This window comes from Candoia aspera, chromosome 1 (assembly GCF_035149785.1).
Source record: "Candoia aspera isolate rCanAsp1 chromosome 1, rCanAsp1.hap2, whole genome shotgun sequence".
In the NCBI taxonomy this organism is placed as follows: domain Eukaryota; kingdom Metazoa; phylum Chordata; class Lepidosauria; order Squamata; family Boidae; genus Candoia; species Candoia aspera.
The window spans coordinates 162,867,879-162,874,472 of NC_086153.1; the positions used below are offsets into that span (position 1 = coordinate 162,867,879).

The 6,594-nt window shown below is 38.6% G+C and overlaps 1 pseudogene; it reads left to right on the top strand.

The window, feature by feature from the left end:
* Positions 1 to 282: 282 nt before the first annotated feature.
* LOC134507015 (cytochrome P450 2K1-like) lies at positions 283 to 3,998 on the top strand (annotated as a pseudogene).
* The last annotated feature ends 2,596 nt before the right edge of the window (positions 3,999 to 6,594 follow it).

Sequence of the window (6,594 nt, forward strand, 5' to 3'; positions counted from 1 at the left end):
TCCCTCTCATCCCTTTCTCTGAACTAACTGGTGAGGAGAAAACCCCATGCATTCTTAGTTCCATACCTGTAAAGAGTTCAATGGGAGAAATGCTCAGAAAATTCCAGGATGTCTTCAAAATTCCTTACAAGGAGGAGTGTGAAAGACCCTTTCTGTCTTTCTAACAGTAAGGGGTCTGGGCTTGACACATCACCTAGACCCTGCCTAATGATTCTGTCCTTTTTGGATCTTTTCAGTTGGCAGATGCTATCCTTGATAATTTGTATTGCAATCTTTTCATTAGAGCCACTAAATAACCTGCCTACTAAAAAGAAATGGGTTGGGTGGTTCCTGTTTCAATACTGCTCTTATCTATTCTTATGATTATGCTCCTCTTGAAAATGGGCAACACCTGGGAGACAAGCTCCAAAGATTTTCCACCAGGACCCAGGCCTTTACCTTTTGTTGGAAATCTCCACAAAATGGATCTGAAGAAACCTTACCAGACAATATTATAGGTAACATTTTTCATTCTTTCCATTGCAGGGCAAAGTTTGCAGTGTTTGATTACTTCTGTAGGCCAGAGAAATGACAACTTGCTCCAACCAATGAGAGGTGGGTGAAGAATGGAATGCTTTCATTAAACTGGATGGCTCATGTCATTCCTTACAGATGTAACCTCGGTCAGGGAGAGGGAACCTGTGTCTGCCACTTTTGTGGTAATCAAATGCATATCAACCTCAGCCAGCCTGGCCAGTGGAGCAAGGTTTAGGGAAGGGAATTCCAACAATATTTGGACGAGCACAACATTCTCGAGCTCCTGTGTTTAATGCAACAGTACTGAATACTTGTGTTGTTTCCTTTCCTTTAGCTGTTCTTTCTTTACACAGAGAATTCCACTTCTGTCCTCTCTTCTCAGTCATTCTCCCACAGCCTTCTTGGCCTCACTCTCCCTTATTCTTGGCCTCCAAAGCAGTGATCTTCTGGAAGCAGATATTTCTGCATCCAGTAAACTAGTGGAAAATTTTCATAAAAGACATTCTGTGAAAGAACTGCAGGGAAAAGGTTGGGGTACTGCACCATTCTTTCAACATCTACTGCTGCTAGAAGGAAATGAATGTGCTGAACTACAATGATCCACTGATATTCCAGTTCTGTTTTCCTTAATAATTTAGAATGTATTCTTAATCACTTATTTTCAGTTCAGTTCAAGGCATGGTTACTTGGCATTGCGTATTAGTGAAATCTAGCATCTGCAGCAACGTCTTGCTACTTGGTTCTGTACATTTCATAAATGGTCTTTTCTCTTAGGTAAATATGTTTATTATTGTAAACCTGTATCTTAGATCTGTCAGATGTAAATTGCATTCTCCTTCCTCTTTGTAAAGGGCCATTTTTTGTCCAGAACTGTATCTCTCGCCCTTTCTTTTTTTCCAGCTATTAAAACATTTCGGACCTGTCATCAAAAGCCAACTGGGAGTCCAGAAAACAGTGGTTCTAGCAGGATATGAGACAGTAAAAGAAGCTCTGGTGATTAAGGCTAATGTGTTTGCTGAGAGGGCCCTCGTCCCCATATTTGAGGAGTTTTCAAAGGGTTTTGGTGAGGATCTTCAGATAATTGTTTATTCTGGAATGAATGATCCCATGGGGTGTTTTTTTTTTTTTAAAGGTAACATACTGTATATTTATTCACTTTCTTTAAAAAGTGACAAGCCAATTCTCTGCATTGGGAGTGTCTTTGTAATCATTCTGTTAAGTTGGGCCATGGACTTCTTCCTCAAAGTCTTCCTCTAGTGGTTATCAGGATATTTTTGTGCAGAGATACTTGACTCTCTCCCATGCATTTTAGACTAATGTTTCCCAACCCTGGCTACTTTAAGGTGTGTGGACGTCAACTCCCAGAATTGGCTGCGGAATTCTGGAAGTTGTCTGGGGAATTCTGGGAGTTGACGTCCATACATCTTAAAGTTGCCAAGGTTGAGAAACACTGATTTAGACAAACACTAAGGTAGCAAAACTGAGAAATGCAACTGAATGTTCAAGAAATGTTCTTATCCATGATGAGATGACTGTAGGCCTTTCTTCTCTGTAGATGTCACTGAGTTCTGTGGGATAAAGTAAACCCTCTGTAATTTGGAAGAGAGGACAAAATCTCAATCCTTTGTTTAGGAATAAAAAGCAATTTCAGAAATAAAGAACCTCTTAGTGATTCAGCCTGTACTGTGAAAGATCATGAAGAAGATCTAAAGCAACTTTCCCCAATGGCCATGTTTGCTGGGAGATTCTAGAAGTGGAAGTCCACACATCTTAAGGGCACCAAGATTGGGAAGGCTGTCACAATGGGTGTTAGCACATAAATTATACAGAAATGCACTGGATATCTGTTTCAAGGCATTTGCAACCATTTAAGCATTAGGCAGGGGTTTATAAATGCTTTATTTAAAATTGATTTTTTTCACCATTACATGCAGTGTCTCCTTTGTTTTTATGGTATAAGTAAGTCACTTTCCAAGTAGTATTTTCCCCAATCTAGGAGCTGAGCTGTCCTTCCTATCTGCTATCCTAACTCTTTTATTTAATTCTGTATGTCCTGTCACAGTCCCTTCACTGGGGCATCTCAAATATACAAGACCTTTCCTTACACATATCCAAGCCACTGTAATGAGTCTGAGGGCATGTATAGTTAGAAAGTATCTAATCAGGTATGGGCTGATAATAGCAAGATCTACCCTTAGTCTCATGGAATAGATAGATAGATAGATAGATAGATAGATAGATAGATAGATAGATAGATAAATAAAACTACATTGTAAACAGTCACAATCAGTTGAAATTTTGCTTCCCCCCCCCTTTTTTTTTCAGGAGTAGCTTTTTCCCATGGTGAGAACTGGAAGGTGATTAGGTGATTTACGCTGACCACATTACAGGACTATGGAATGGGTAAGAGGTCTATGGAAAGCAGAATAGCAGAAGAGTGCAATTTCCTGATAAAGACGTTTGAATCTTACAGAGGTGAGCTGGTGTTTCTTCTTTGGCTCAATAGCTTACCTATCCTATGGGACCTTGAAAGGGTTGAGATTCCTTTCTGACATATTCCATACCCCCAAGACTGTAGGGTTTTTTTTAAAAAAAAACTTTTTATTAGTTTTACAATGCTAAAAGACAATACAAACTGAAATCAGGAAAAAAAGAAAGGAATAGGAAAAAGAAATACAAAGTGCAAAAAAGAAAAGAAAGAAGAAGAGAAAAAAGAGAAAAGAAGAGAGACAGAAAAAAAGAATATTTAAAGAAGCAATTCCCAACCTTTCTTCCAACAAGTACAGTCAAATTAGTAGTTCTCCACCCCTTACAAGATTACATACATGGTCCGCTTTTTCCCATAGGCCCCTCCCTTTATCTATTCACATAAACCAATACAAAGCACTGATTTCTGAGAGAATGAACTTAACAATTCAGTGCAACAGGAGACTGATGCTAGAACCAAGACAATGAAATACATTAACACTTATGCTAATGTTATATTAATATTTTGATGAAATTCCATATTTGTTTTCTAGGAAAACCATTTGAATTCAGAGCAATTATGACTGCAGCTGTTGGAAATATCATAGTATCCATTTTACTTGGGAAGCGATATGAATATGAAGATCCAAGATTTATTAAATTTTTGAGCTTGGCAACAGAAAGTGTCCAGATTATGAGAAGCTCACCAATTCTGGTAATTATTATTCATCTGAAAATTATTAAGAGCTCATTTAGTTTGTGGGCAAGGCAGAGTGCATTATTCAGGATTCAGTACAAAATGCAGAATCTAATGAGTGATATTGAAAAACTGTGATAACTCAAAATACGTTTTTTTTTTTAACGTGGTGCAATCTTCTCATCATTCTTCCACTTGAGTATACACGTATATATGGAGGTATATCCAATATGTATATCCTATGTCAACTACTTCTTGTAATGGGAGGTTTGTGCAACTTTGGTTCCATTTTCCAGTCAACTTACAGGAAAGGGTTTAGAAAGACTAGAATCTAAATCTGTTTGAAAAAATGTATTTCAATCACTAAGAACAGACGGATGAAAAATATATAAGTTAAGGGGAAATACTCCCAGTAATTCTGGACTAAATATCTGTCACCAAGAAGAGTTACATTCAACCCTGTAAATGTGACAGTATCAACTAGAACTGTATATGACTGACCCTCCAAAATTCTTCACCAAATTCGTGGTGGAGAAATTTCTATGCAGTTTCGCTAGTTTTGTATTGCAGGCTCTATCTTGAGAGAAACTAAACAGAACTCCGTCTCTGTGTTGTAATTGCTCTGTAATATTATGTTTTCCACTGTAATATATGAACAGACATCATTTGGGAGGTCTATCTGAAACGATATTCTAGGTATGCGTCCCTGAGCTGAACTCTCAAACCAGTATGTCATGAAAAGGTGGCATAAAATGTTATTTACAAAACCAATAAACCCAAATCCTCTGCTTGCTATACCTTGTTACAGGTCGGAGAGCATGTCCAGGTGAGATCCTTGCCAGAGCAGAAATGTTCATTTCTTTATGAGTCTTCTGCAGAGATTCACCTTCCAGCCAGCTCCTGGATTATCAAAAGAAAACCTGGACATGACTCGTGCAGTTGGGTTGACAACACCTTCCAAGACTTACGTGCTATGTGCTCTACCATGTTCCTAAAACTAGGGACATTCAGAGACTCATGAATCTGGATTGCTTAGCTGCATCTGGCCCTCTTGGAGCCTTTCTTGCAATGTCTAGTTTTTGGGTGTGGTGTTTTGGTGACCTTGATCTATGCATTCTCCTAAATGTTAAGGGTACCACTTATCATTCTGCTGAGTCCCATAAAATCAGTAGTAGACAAAGGATACATCAAAATTGGCCCTTAGTTATTGTATCAATCATGACATAAAGAACAATCAACCAAGTGGCCTCTTGTTTTTGCATAATTTATGTGTCTCTTCAAAGCACTAAAAACTCTGCTTGCAGCTAAATCTGAAACTGTGTTCAGATGAAAACCAGTGAAGATCTGACTTGGACAAAACATCAAATGCACCAGCCATATATTTTTAGTTTTTAATGGGTAAGGTAGGAACATCTATTTCCACGAAGAAAAACTGGTTCCCAAATAAGCAAGAGAATTGGATCCTTTCCCTGCTTGGACCCCACTGTCTGAGCAGCAATGTTACCCTGATGAAAAGTTTCTCATTTATGAAATATATATGTATGACTACACTTTCCTATCTTTAGTAAACAATTTACCAAGGGACATAAATTCAGTCCCCATTTACATAGAACTTGCAATGTTTGTTCCATTTTCCCTGTCAAAGAGAGCTAGTTTGGTCTTGGGTACATCCATTTTAAAATCCATGCCCTTCATGGCTTTATACAATGTATTGGACATTCATTGCAAATCTCTCAGTTTCTCAGCAAAAAGCACACCTTTTGCAAATAGTTAGGTAGGTAAGCCTTTATTACAGTCTTTTACCAATGTGTGTGTGTGGCCCTTAGTTATTGTAGTGTAGCCCTTAGTTATTGTATCAATCATGACATAAATGGACATGGTCCATTTCTGGTCCATTTTTGGACCAAATATTTTTGGACATGGTCCATTTTTGGACATAAATGACATAATGGACATTAAAGATGGCAATTAAAATAAGTTATATGAGTTAAAGAGGAAGAAAGGGAGGGGAAAGTGTCTTAAAGGTATCAAAGAAATGCCGTTTTGTTGGACAGCATTGGTTGCCTCACTCTCTAGCAGTGAGGCAGAGTTTGGCTCCATTATGGGTGATAGTGCTTTCATGGTCTGCTAAGAAATAGGAGATGTACAGTTGGCTGTCTCTCCCTGGGAATTCGTTTATGAGTGGCTGGATTGATACCTCAGCAGGTTCAAATAGAAATTACAGTGCAACAGGAGATGCCGAACATCCTCTGTGGTGTGGGAGTCACAGAGGCAAAGTCGTTTGCAGAAGGGAATTTTTTGATATTTACCATCCATAACTGCTGAAGGAAGTGCATTGAATCTAATCTTTTGCAAATAGAAATGCACACACATTCATGTCCCCAACCAACATGCATGCTGTAATGTCACCACAAGTGTTCCTGATACCTTGATTGACTGCTTTTTCCAGTGACTACATTAAACGTTACATCCCCTCCCCTTCTTTCCATTTACTGTAGCTGCAGCAATAATTGAGGGAGTGGTGGTGGTTTATTAAGTATGAGGATGTGATTTGTGAGTGTAGGGGGAGTCAAAGGGGAAACAATACATGTGAAGTAACTTCAACTCTGTAACTCCCTGCTTTACCAAAGATTATTCATGAGCCTTAGATATTTATTCCCCAACATACTAGCTAAATAGGAAGGAGAAAAAGAAAGAGAAAGGATGATGCCTCAGGTCCTAGCAACTGTTGCCTGGGTTCCCCACCAATGGCCTGTAGCCCCAAGAGATTATTTTTGGTTTAGTACAATCCTTAAAACAGGACTATTCCCTGCTTCTCTTCCAGAGGCATCTATGAAATGAAATGATGGCCATCAAGGGGAATGCATTCAATGGAAAGACAACTGAGATGCTACTTATATTCATCCTGAAAGATG